The sequence below is a fragment of the Idiotropiscis lumnitzeri genome, chromosome 2 (assembly GCF_059441095.1).
Source record: "Idiotropiscis lumnitzeri isolate Australia: NSW breed Sydney's pygmy pipehorse chromosome 2, RoL_Ilum_1.0, whole genome shotgun sequence".
Taxonomy (NCBI): Eukaryota; Metazoa; Chordata; class Actinopteri; order Syngnathiformes; family Syngnathidae; genus Idiotropiscis; species Idiotropiscis lumnitzeri.
This window is the reverse complement of record NC_142392.1, coordinates 6,370,059-6,382,728: the sequence shown is the minus strand read 5'-3', so window position 1 is coordinate 6,382,728 and position 12,670 is coordinate 6,370,059. Positions and strand designations below refer to the sequence as shown.

At 44.3% G+C, this 12,670-nt stretch overlaps 1 protein-coding gene across 2 annotated transcripts in view; it reads right to left on the bottom strand.

Moving 5' to 3' along the window:
- tafa5a (TAFA chemokine like family member 5a) overlaps positions 1–12,670 on the bottom strand; it is an 88,209-nt gene that overhangs the window by 13,041 nt on the left and 62,498 nt on the right. The window lies entirely within an intron of this gene.

Sequence of the window (12,670 nt, the reverse complement as noted above, 5' to 3'; positions counted from 1 at the left end):
AAGAGCGGTTTAGAATCATTTGAAAAAAAAAAATGTGATCGATCCATTGAGCCCCACGGGCGGGGGGGGGATTGACTAACACCACTGTCAAGCTGAGCGGTTATGTTTTGTCACTCACTATTTTTTTTTTAAGCAGTGCTCTGAACGACCAGCAGTCGCCGGGGTCGGGGGGGGGGGCTGCCATGGCGACGCATGACAAAAACATATAACACTTTCTGGAGAAATCGCCTCTGCTTCCGGAAGCGGGACGGAAACGCTGCTGTAGAATGCGAGACGTCAAGTTATCAGTTTGGTCGGCGCTCAACCATCCAAATGAGTCTATTTTTTTTTTTTTTTTACATCCCGTTCCTTGAACTCATTCGCTGCCATTGACGGATATAGACGCCAAAAAGCACATTCATTTTAAAAGGAGGTTTCATCAGCGGCGTGAATTATTATTAAAGCCTCCGTGGGGCATTTATCTCCCCACCAAATGGTCGATCACACTTGTGTCAACAGCCAGCATCTTGGTCTCATAAATTCTGTCTAATCCCATGCCAGAGCGGTGAAAGATGGGCCGTGCGCAAACCGGGGGAGGTAAGACGGAGCGGGGCGACTCGGCGACAGATCAGATCTCGCGTGATGAATGTAGCGCGCCTCGTTTGGAATCACACGCGGTCGTACTGGATTTGGGATACGGTTGTTTTCGGCACACAGAGGAGGATGATGTCATCGCCACAAAGCGCTGAACATCCAAGCAGATGGCTCGCAGCCGAATATTATTATGTTGTACTTTTTTTCTTTCCGTGAATGAACAAAAGCAATTTCAACAAAATATCTCGATTTGACACACCACATTATTTAGAAAATAAAACATTAACATGGTTTATTCATTTAATTTTTTTTTTCAAATTTGGCCTGCCGGATTAAAATGTTTAACGGGCCGCATGTGGCCCCCGGCCCTTAGTTTGCCCACACCTGCTCGACACACTGATGTAGAGCAGGTGTGGGCAAACGTTTTGATTGGCGGGCCACAACGGGTTCTAAAATTTGACAGAGGGGCCAGACCAGGAGCAGATGGATGGAGTGTTTTGGTAATTAATTAATTATAAATGAAAGTGAACAAAAGCATTATAACAATATAAAAATAATAAAAATAAAACATGAACAAGATTTATTCATTTCGTTTTTTTCAAGTCCGGCGGGCCGGATTAAAACGTTTAACGGGCCGCATGTGGCCCCCCCCCGGGCCGTAGTTTGCGCTATGACGCGATTGCTGCGGAAATTTTCCCGAGTTCTTTTCCCTTAATGCGCCTTTTCCGCAACACCTCCATATGCATGGAAACAGTTCCACCGTCGCGATGACTGCGAGGTTTTATTTGCATGCTTATTGAAGCCATGCATCCGATCGCTTCAAGGTTGCATTTCCCGCCACTCATATCGGTTAGCGCCGAGCAGCAGCATCGAATCAACATTATTCATCATTCCCCTCCTGCGATGAGCTGCTTGTAAATTGGAGCTGGCGCATACAAATAAGCGCGCGTGCGTGTGCGCGTGCGTGTGTTTTCTTCTCCTCGCTCTTCGTCAATCCCCGCCCTCCCTCCCTCCCTCCCTCCCTCCTCCTCTTCACTAATGCGCCGCCATGTTGCTCAAGCTCCGACGAGTCAAATAACCTTTTAAGCCGATTCACTGTGTCTTCATTTCACCTGAAGTGCGATGAATCTGCCGGGATTTTCCTCCCTGGGCTCTTCATCCTACTGTAAGAGTAAAATGTCCCGGTGGTACATGCGAGCGTGCGTGCGTGCGTGCGCGCGTTACCGCAAGCGTAAGCACTCAAAAGAGGCGGCTGTTCCCTCCTATCATTCTCCTTTTATTGTTCGAAAATTGCCAATTTATTCGCAGTCGCCTGCGCATGAGCAAGTGGTGAACATCAACAAACCATACGGGAGGATCCTCCAAGATTTTGCATGCATTTCGCTTCCGAGAGGATTTACCAAGCACCGATGCGTTCTCGTCCTCTGACTCACTCTTTGAATTTTTATTTTTATTTTTATCCCGTCACGTAAAATGAAGCTTCAAATTGGCTTCATGAACCAGCTGTTGTATTTTTAAATCCTCTAGATGGCACTGTTGGTTTAAATAAAGGGTTACTGGGTCATCTGGGTAAGACGTTCACGTAAAACAGGTGTGGGCAAAAATGCGGCCCGGGGGCCACATGCGGCCCGTTAAACGTTTTGATCCGGCCCGCCAAACTTGGAAAAAAAAAAATAATAAAATAAACCTTGTGAATGTTTTATTTTCTAAATACTCTGGTTTTTCCAAGACATATATATTCATTTTTTTTCCTCTGGTGAGGTGAGGTTACCAAAACAACTATGTCAAATTTTAGAACCCATCGTGGCCCGCCAATCAAAAAGTTTGCACACCCCTGACGTAAAAAAATACGTCAGAGACCATCAAAATTGAACCAAAAAAATTTTGATGTACAGTTTAAGTATTTGCGGTAGTTTATGCGATTTATTGGATTTCAAATGTTCTGCCTGTCACGAGCGGAAATAGATTTTTTTTTCCAGCTCTGGTAGATTTTTGCTTTAGCAGTGATTTAATTTTTTTTGCTCTGGCAAGGACAACGCAAAGTCGTCAGCGCCGCTCCGCAAGTTGTTCCTCACGCGTTCCGTCTTCACACTCAACAAGGGAGGCGTTAAATTCATTTCACAGTCATGACAAAGCCCAGAAACACATCTCGGCCAATCACAGCGAGAACGAGGAGTCTCGCCATGCGCGATACACGCGATCTTCGAAATAATCTTCGAATTATTCTGGAGCGGAACATTTGTTTGTTAGAATGCGTGTTGACGTAATCCCGCTCCCATCTACATATACCGTTTTTTTTTTGGGGGGGGGGGGGGGTCGCGGCGCCGTTGTGGTGTGTAACCTGGCAGTTTTCGTGGCGTCATCGCTCCAGGCGTGGGTTTATTTTCTGTCTGTATGTGCGGTGACCATCAGGTATTGCTGATATCGTCCCGTCGCAGATGTGCTCTGACATTTCCACACAGCTGAGCGGCGACGCTAACCCCCTGATTTGTTGACGCACACACACACACACACACACACACACACATATACGTGAAGGAGAGCCCAGAGGCTCGCTGAGCCCGAGGATGAAATGTCAGCGTGAACAAGCACATGTGGGAAACGCGATCATTTAACACCAGCGTCTGCGGAGACGCCACCACATCAGCGCCGAGTGTTGCACTCTTGACATGTCGCTTACGCTTCAATCCTTTCATACGTCTTGTTACATATTTAAAACATTTTTTTTATTATTATTCAAAAGAGAAAAAAACAAACAAACAAGACAATAGGGGTGTGCAAACTTTTTGGACCACACCTGCCGTAAGGGGGTGGGTGTACCTAATGAAGTGTCCTGTGAGAGTACGTCGAACAAGAGCAGCTGGCTGAATCCCGGACTAACGAAGGCACGTTTTTTTTTTTTTTTTATCTGCCCGCCGCCCGTTAATCGCAGAGACAAAGTCGGCACGTGAAAAAAAAAAAAATAATGTTAACTATGATCTTGGTTTTCAAGACTTGGTGTGTGCTGGGAGTAAAAAAAAAAAAAAAAGCATTGCATAGCTTAACTTGTTTACTACCAATGACGGCTATATACGTCAAAGATCCATTTTTTTATTTTTTTTTTTAACTCGGCTGGTAGTGAATAAGTAAATATTATTTGTATCTTTGCCTCATCCGTCTTTACGTCTTGACTTGGCGTAGAGGGTAAAAAATAAAATTAAAAAAAAAAGTCCATTAGGCGTCAAATGCATCGTGCAACGGCGATGTCACGATGCGTGCGGCGCTAATGAAGGTGACTCATTTGAAGATGATGCCAAATGACACGTTGACATACTTAAAATTGAAGTCCAACATCGCGCTCCTCTCCCCGGGCCGCAAACCCCCCCCAAAAAATCCCATCGTTAGTTTGCTGACGGATCTACTCACGGACGCTAATTTTTGGCTACACGTGTCTTTGCATTTTAAACTAAAGAGTCACCCCCCCCCCCTCCCCCCCTCCTCTCGATGTTGTCCATTTAGCCTTCTTCACCTCTACATCCAAACTAATCCGCCTTAAATTATGCATAACCTTTACTTGGCAGAGGCCCGTCCACCAATAAATCTGTTTATTCCCTTTTTCCCCCCTCTTCTAAACCGTGCTAAACAAATTCCAATTAAGCGAAAGCGCAATACGCCGTGAATAGTAATTTGCCTGCGAACGGTCCCCAAAGAGGATAAGACCGCAATCATTTGGCATTAATGTAAAAGGCAGCTTATGGCAGGTTTTGCTTAAATATGCTTCTTGTTATCAGGTCCGCGCCGTTTGTGCGGCGCTAACGTACCGCCGCATTCCTCAATCCGGTTGTTCGCCGAGCAAACAGCGCCGTGTACCGACTTGTTCCTGAATTTTGGGCGTTTCCCCCCAATCGATTTTTTTCATTGACTTTTCAGCTCGGTGATATCTCACGTCGCGTTCCAAAAGGACTTCTGTTTGAGAAAGGATGTCTCGCGAGGAGGCCGAGTTATGTATTTAGGTCAGGGGTGGGCAAACGTTTTGATTGGCGGGCCACGATGGGTTCTAAAATTTGACAGAGGGGCCGGACCAGGAGTGTTTTGGTAACCTCACCTCATCGGAGAAAAAAAATGAATTTAATTTTAAATGAAAATCAACAAAAGCATTACAACAACATCACATTATTTAGAAAATAAATTATTCATTATTCATTTCATTTTTTTTCCAAGTTTGGCGGGCCGGATTAAAACGTTTAACGGACCGCATGTGGCCCCCAGGCCGTAGTTTGCCCACCCCTGATTTAGCCTAATGCCGGTATCCATCCTTCTCTTTTCCTTGTCTGAATCTTTACCTCCCTTTTTCCCTTTGCCCTCGGTCACATGACCCCGCCCCCCCTTTTGGTCCGCCGGGGGGGGCAGAATACCCGGCCGGACATCCAAAAAGTCGACACTGTGGCCGCACACTAAAAGCAACGTCGGCCCGTTTGCGAGTGTGCTGACTGCACTTTGTTAGCGTGTAACAAAGTGTGGCTGAGCTTTGCCGAGGCTGACATTTCAAAGGATCAGCGAGGATCAATAGCAAAAGGTCAGGAAAACAAGAACCCCGGGCCTGTTGCGACGCACGGTACCGGAGTCGGTTCTCCTTGGTCGTGTCCGTGAGATGGTGGTGAAAGCTTGAGCGAGGGGCGAGCTCAGTGCCGCCAGTTCCGTTCCGAGGTCAATCATGTGCACCGAAGGGGGGGAATCTGAACTCGGGATTGTAAACAAGAAAATCGATAGCTCATTTGTCATTAGCGTTGGAAGGAAGACGCTTTTCTTTTTTTTTTTAATAAAAGCGGGAGAGATGCACTTTTTCCCCTCGCCAAACGAACCAATCATTCTCCTTTTCTCTGATTGGTCAGAAAGGTGTGGGGAAATTCTAATCAACCTCTCTTGGCTCACCGACATTGGCAAAAAAAAAATGTTTGGATTGCTCGATGTTGAAAAGCATCTTTTGAATAGTTTTTGCTTCCACACACTTTTGAACAGATTTCAAACTTATTCAGTTGAGCTTTTCTCAAGAATTCGTTTTTTTTTTTTTTATTACATCATATTTATTATTTGATTTATTTTATTATTATTTTTTTTTTACGTGTCTTCATATGTGTGCGATTATCCGTTTTTAAGACTTTTCACGGCACGAGACTGATGCTAGCCGTTAGCATGTCTATGGCATTTCGTGTGTTAGTGGTAAAAATGGCCGGATTTTGTTGGATTACGCAATTTGTAATTCTTTTTGTTTTATGTTAAATTTGACAGAAAACCAAAAACGAGTGGCAATAAACGGGTGTTCGGAAAAATCCGGAATCGTACAACGGGGGAAGCAGGCAAGCCACAATGGGTTCTAAAATTTGACAAAGGGGCCTTACAAAAGCATGACAAAATTTTAAAAGCCAAAATAAAAACCACAGTATTTAGAAAATAAAACATTAACAAGGTTTATTCATTTCGTTTTTTTTTCAAATTAGGCGGGCCGGATTAAAACGTTTAACGGGCCGCATGTGGCCCCTGGGCCGTAGTTTGCCCACACACGTTGTGTGCCAATCAAGGAATTGACGACTCATATTTGGGATTTTTCAGCCTTCCTGTGAAGTGAGCAGGCAAGCACTTTTTCTTTTCTTTCCACCCCAAAAAAAAAAAAAAAAAAAGTTTCATTGACACATCCGTAGCGATAGGAGTGGGAGGGGGAGTGGGAGGGGGAGAATGGCTTCCGCGGTTCTGCACTGATGGCGTTTTGTGTTTAAGTGGGAGAAGGGCCCGAATGTTTCTGCCACATGGCCGCTGATGCTGAACGGCGCTGGCAGGTGGATTATACCTTGTGCCGCTGTGTCCCCGGACAAATTTAAAGCCAGCCCGGAAACTCGGCACCGGGGGACAATGTCGGCACGCAGGAGGGTCGGCCCATCTTCTCCTTTTTTTTTTATATGTGTGTGTGTGTGTGTGTGTGTGTTTTTCCATCTCGCGTTTCCGCTCGCCTGAACTTTTTGTTGCACACAAATCCGCCCAAACACGCACACACCAACTGCTGGTCCGAGCCCTTCCCCTTCTTGTTGTGATCCTTCGACTCGATGTTTTTGCAGCGCCGATGAATGGCGAGCTAAGCGGCCACTCCGAGTGAATCAGCTTTCGAGAAGGGAAGTGTTATTTCCGGGGAGGGTAGGGGAGGGGGAGGGGGCACGAAAGCCGTGTGCACGAAAGCCGTGTGCAAAATAGCAGACGACAAGTGCGGCGATGCCACACGTTACCGTTCCGATCATACCTCGCGAGGATGACATCACGCGAGGAAAACAACCACTTCGACTTTCCAGCGGCTTGACTGGAGCTCACCTTCGCTTTTATTTATTTATTTTTTCTCTCTCTCCTCAACTCGCCTTCCTCTGTCACTATAAGTCAAGCCTCTGGTGGCCTGCTCCCTGCGGGCTTCGGTGTAACCGCCCGAATTGACTTTGTCCTGTCTCGAGAGATGTCGGCGTCTCCCACGGGGATGAGACGCTCTTTATGCGAGTACCACAAAAAAAAAAAAAAAAAAAAACGACTCGCTCGTACTCGGGCACCCTGCATGTGTGTGACAGGAATCCTGCCGGAGTCAATGTCGTCCTTCATCCAAACATTGCACAGCTGCGCTCACTGCTTAGGTGAGAAGGCGGCTACATACTTCAACATTAGCGCCACCTACTGCCGAGGAGAACTCACTCAATATCGGATTTTACTGTGGAATCCGTGGCTGGTATCAACAGCACTCACCCGTGGCGAATAGCCTAAAATAAGAACGGTATCGGCCCGATACCGATACTAGGTATCGATACTCGCTCATTTCTAATTTCTATCAGTAAAAACTGTTTTTTTTAAATACAATTCAGTTACTTTTTCAGTGAAGTTGCGCATGCCATCTTGAATTTCACTTTATTTAATTGCGTCAAATAAAGAATATTCACGTGCGGATATTCTTTATCCTAAATTGACGCAATGTGTCACGATGACAGAATGATGTCACCGGTTTGGGTTTATAAGGAAAACAAATGCGTAGATGTGCTAATATTTCATATCTAAATCTTCCTCGGGAATACATCGAGAACATTACGGAATATAATTAGTCGCTAATTGAACAGGAGGGCATGAGCTTACGCGTCGGACGCACCCTCCACAGGTTTGACATTCAAGCGGATAGCGACCGACGCGCATGTTATTGTGTTGATTTGCCCCGATTCTCCCGAGAACCTTCACTTTCACTTCACCTCTTCTGCATGAATTATTTCCATCTTCTTTCTCAACACCTGTCAAGTCTCTTGGGGAGCAGCCCAATCTGCACGGCAGAAAATTGAGAGAGCGGAAAACTGTACGTTTTGCTGCTCCAAAAAAACATATTTGAACAACCGACGGACGCCCTTTTCGAAAGTGCCCACATGTTTGTGTTGTCACTCTCCTGGCAAAAAAAAATTTGAAATTCCGCGCAAAAATGCACCCTAGTGGCCGGAACCTGCCATGACATCATGACAGGTTGACACTTGCGTCGCCAGTAAATAGCGCGGCTCACCTCTATGAGTGTATTATTAATAGAGAAGGACACAAAGTTAATCTGATGGAGGCTGAGTGAGCGGGCGAGCGAGCGCGAGAGAGAGCGAGCGAGAGGGCGAGCGAGCACGCCGCATTAGAGCATGTGTGATTTATTCGCCCCTCTAGGTGAAGGAGACCCCATTTGTATTCATTTGCCTTTATTTTTATCCCAGATTCATCTGGCCTTCACGTGCCTGTCGCCACCATACTAATATTATTTTGCCCGTGTGCGGCTGCATAAGAGGCTCTTAGAAAAATTGCTCCCAGTGTGGCTGCGAGATGCACGGCGGAGAGGGAGGCGGGTTTATTTGATATCAATCATCTGATTTGATTTCTTTTTTTTTTTGGTTTGTTTTGTTTTGTTTACGGTCAGATTAAAAGTCTCCCAGGAACAGGATGGTGAGAAAGGTGCGCATACTGGGATCTGTCCTCCTATTTTTACGAGCCTGCCGCACACTCAACAGACGGCCTGTGTGTGTGTGTGTGTGTGTGTGTGTTTTTCTTTTAAGACTGGCAAGGTGAGCCAGTGGTGCTCCAAGCCAAGGGCAAAGACAACAGTGACCACCAAGCTCCTTTTGCAGAACAATTAGATGGAAGTGGAGGGTGACTGCGGTCGTTTTATATAAGCGCGCATGCCGAAATGGGGGTGCGGAGGTGCGCTTAAATATGGGAAAATGGGAAAAAAAAAATTGTACTCGTGCTGAAATCATAACAACAGTGACATAAAACGTCTGAAACAAAAGTTAACTAAAAAAAAAAGTGAAATACAACTGAGCTGTACTTAAGCGGGGATTCTTTGTTGTACCACTAGGGGGAGCCTGCATTTCACTCTATGAAAATGACAACATTACACAATTAGTATCGAGTCCGCCCAGTTTCTGATGTTAATTTAATACGTTTTTTTTTATTTATTTGTTTAATATTTACTTCCTAGTTTAACTACTAGGTCCAAAAGGGCCCGGACCAATATTGGGTTATTGGTCAAATTAACCAATACTGCTGAGTTAAAGCTTAATGGGTACGTACAAAAAAAATCTGCTCCCAATCCGCAGCGAGGCGGTCAGAAAAACAACCCAACGTTTTTTTTCCATGTGTAGCCAGCAGTATGATTGTGAGGAATTCATTAGTCATGCTAAGCTACGCTAAAAGCCTCCATAACCGTCAAAAATGGGAGTGCTATTAATCTCCGGTCAGAGAGCAAAAGCACATATTTCCCTCGATGACAAATGATTCTTTTTCAACATTTTCGGTTGATATGGCGAACAGGACCTGAGATTTCTTTTTTTTTTTTTTTTTTTTTACAGAACCCTGCACCAGTAACCTCTCTCTCTCTCACCGCCATCCGTCCGCCCGAGTGCACCCAGCTGCGCAACAATTACAGGTGGGTCCGCAGCCGTGCACAATAACCCGACGCATGCATTATTGAATGAAGACGGAATTGCTAAGCCAACCAATAAAGGCAAATTACCATAGACAGGAAAAAAAAAAAAACGCCTCGGAGAGCCCGAAAGACAAAATGGCATCGCATTAATGAACAACATCATTTCTGAAAATGGAGGGAAAGTGCAAGGTTGCGTCGATCAACACGAGACAGAGCGTGCGTGGGGGAAGCGATGGAACACGACATTGACTAGCTAATTATGCATTTTATCATTTCCGTCACAATAGAGTGACCCCCCCTTTTTTATTTATTTATTTATTTTTTTAGCCACGGTGTAGCAGTGCAGCTGTTGCTCTGTTTCTTGAATTCACAAGCGCCCTTTACGCAAGGTTGAACCGCATTACTTCCCCGTCTCTGGAACGCGACCGTGAAAATTAGCCGACGCGAGCCGAATGGTACGTTACAAGGCAACGGATCGAAAAGGGTCATTTTGCCATTTCACTTCGCCGGTCCGAAAATTATTTCGGTATTCACCCAATTCATAAAAGCGAATTGAGATACGATTAATCGGCGAATCAACTGTTTGGTTCATAAAGGAATCAAGGATTATTTTCATAAGCAATCATTTAGATACCTTTTTTAAATTACAATCTCCAATTCCTCAGAATTTTCAATGGTAAAAAAACGATTTCTGTTAAAGGCGTTACATGGTCAGGACAGTCGATTTTTCACTAATAAGCTCATTTTTAATTTTTTTTTTTTTTAAATTTATTAATTTTTTTTTTTTTCAAAAATGAGTCAGCCTGCCTGCCAATGCTGAAAACGCTGAACAATCGCCCCCAAAACTCATTCCTACTCCACTTCAATCTGTAAAAATATCAAAGCGATTGTCACCTTATTTTCGATTCTGTCGAAGTAAAAAAAAATTCAATGCCAATCCCAAATGTCGTGCCGATCACTTTTAGATTTTCACAAACTGACACTAGTTGACGACAAAATCTGACAAACGCTACAATACAGTTAATACCAAACTCTGTAGTCCGCAAATAAATAAACCCAAAAACTGCTCGCATTCTATACGTCTCTGAAATAGTAAACCGTCAGGAGCGGAAGACATCAGCACCTCATGACTAACGGTTCAAAAAGGGAAACCATCTCGCTAGACACCAGATGGACTGCGAGTGTGTTGTGTGACTGAGTGATGAACGAGTGAGCGAGTGAAGTCTCGGCATGTTGGAAATCCGATTGCGGGGCGAGACTCAACAGATGATTGGCTGGCCTCATCTCGGCTTCCGTCAACAAGTGGCAATAAAAGTCCATTTGCGCTCCCGCGGGGGCCGCCGCTCTCGGTGTGTCACGGGCCAACATGAAGACATTAAATATGGAAGTGCTGCAGAACAAGCTGTCTTTTCACACATTGCCGCTCCATGTTTGCCAGAAGGGGAAACGTTTATATCTGCGCGCGGTGCTCTAAGTCAACGCCGGGATGCTATCGGATGACAAACTAACGGTCAAATTATGCTAAAGAAACGATGCGGCCATCTGTACAAACTATTTCAGCTTCTCTTTGCGACCATAGATGAAGCCTCATTTCATGTAATATGAATTTATCACTTTAAAAAAATAAATATAAAATTAAAAATGGCTCTTTGACGTATTTTGCCGTCAATGGTAGTGAACAAGTTAACACTATTCATCTCTTCAGTTCTGCCGATTGAGCCATTTTCTTGGGGGGATGTAAATGGACAAAATACAGAAATGATCGACATCTTAGCGCCAATTTCAAGGTACGTTGCCTTGTAATAAGGAGGATATTGTCCGTCGTTGCCATGGCAACGGCGCATTATCTCCTTTCGCAGACTACAATGCACACCTTTGGAGTTGTTTTGCACTGGCGTCGCTATTATCTTTAAAATCTTTGTCACTTCACAAAAGGAAGGGGGAAAAAAAATAGTCAGTCTTTATTTAAAAGAAACGAGCAGCAAGGTGAACTCGCGTTTAACGAGCATCACAGCCAATTTGGCCGTGCTGATAGACTCCAGGAGAGGCAAAAGGCTCTGAAATGAAAGCAAAAAAAATAGTGATCCACTTCGCAGTCTTGACACTTTGCAGCCCCCCTCTCCGCTTTCAATCGTGGCCTCGGCCCTGAGGCGCCCGCACAAGCGGTAATTATTAATTAATTGTTTATAGCCTGTGGCCGGGTGAGCGGACAGACATGGCCCCTCGGATGTGTGCTCACAGCAGGGGAACTGTTCACTTCCAATTAGACCAGCGAGGTGGAGAGCACGGCCCATCAAACACCCAAGTGCTAGTGAGCGGACTTCTGGGAAACAGGTAGCGCTTTGGCCTCATCACCTTGCCTGACAGACTTGGTTTCGACCCAAAAAATTGGACTTCCACTTAAAAAAAAAAAAGAAAAAAAAAATCGGCAATGAAATGAACTGACGACGAATGGAAACCAATTATTTTTTTGGGGAAATTGTTTCAGAAAATATGAAAAAAAAATACTGCGGATATAAAATTTGAAGTTGTAATATCACCAATCACCACTAGATGGCAAGCATCCTTTTTTTTTTTTTTTTTTTTTATAAAAAAAAATGAAAAATTCTCAGGATGTCGACCAAATATAGTAAATCAATAATATTAACCATTTTGAGTGACTTTATTTTTATAAAAAAATTCCCTTGTTTCGCAGTTTTGTGGCATCCTTGAATGCTAATTTGAATGCGAGCGCTGCGAAAGAAAATGACACTTTCTGGTTATTATTTTTGTTGTTTGCTTCAAACCCTTTGTTGTCGACTTTGGATCTTTTATGCAGGCGCTGAGAAATGTATTCTGAAAAATGAAATCTATCAAGAGCACATATTTTGTCCATATCTCAAATCGCTTTTTCTGTCATACATCTTGTTAGCAAATTTGTGGTCCCGCCGTCGCACTGATGAAAAAAATGTGGCCTCCTCCAAGGCATTAAAGTTGCGCAATCTTTTTTTTTTTTTTTTTTTGCATCCTTCCATATTGATGTCCACAATATTTCTGTTTACCACTAAACTCAAATTTGCTTCAGTGTAACTAACAGGGATGTTTTTATAATGCGATAGGAAGCCGGATTCACACAAGCTCAGGTCCCTCCATAAAGCTGTGTCGGCTTTGATA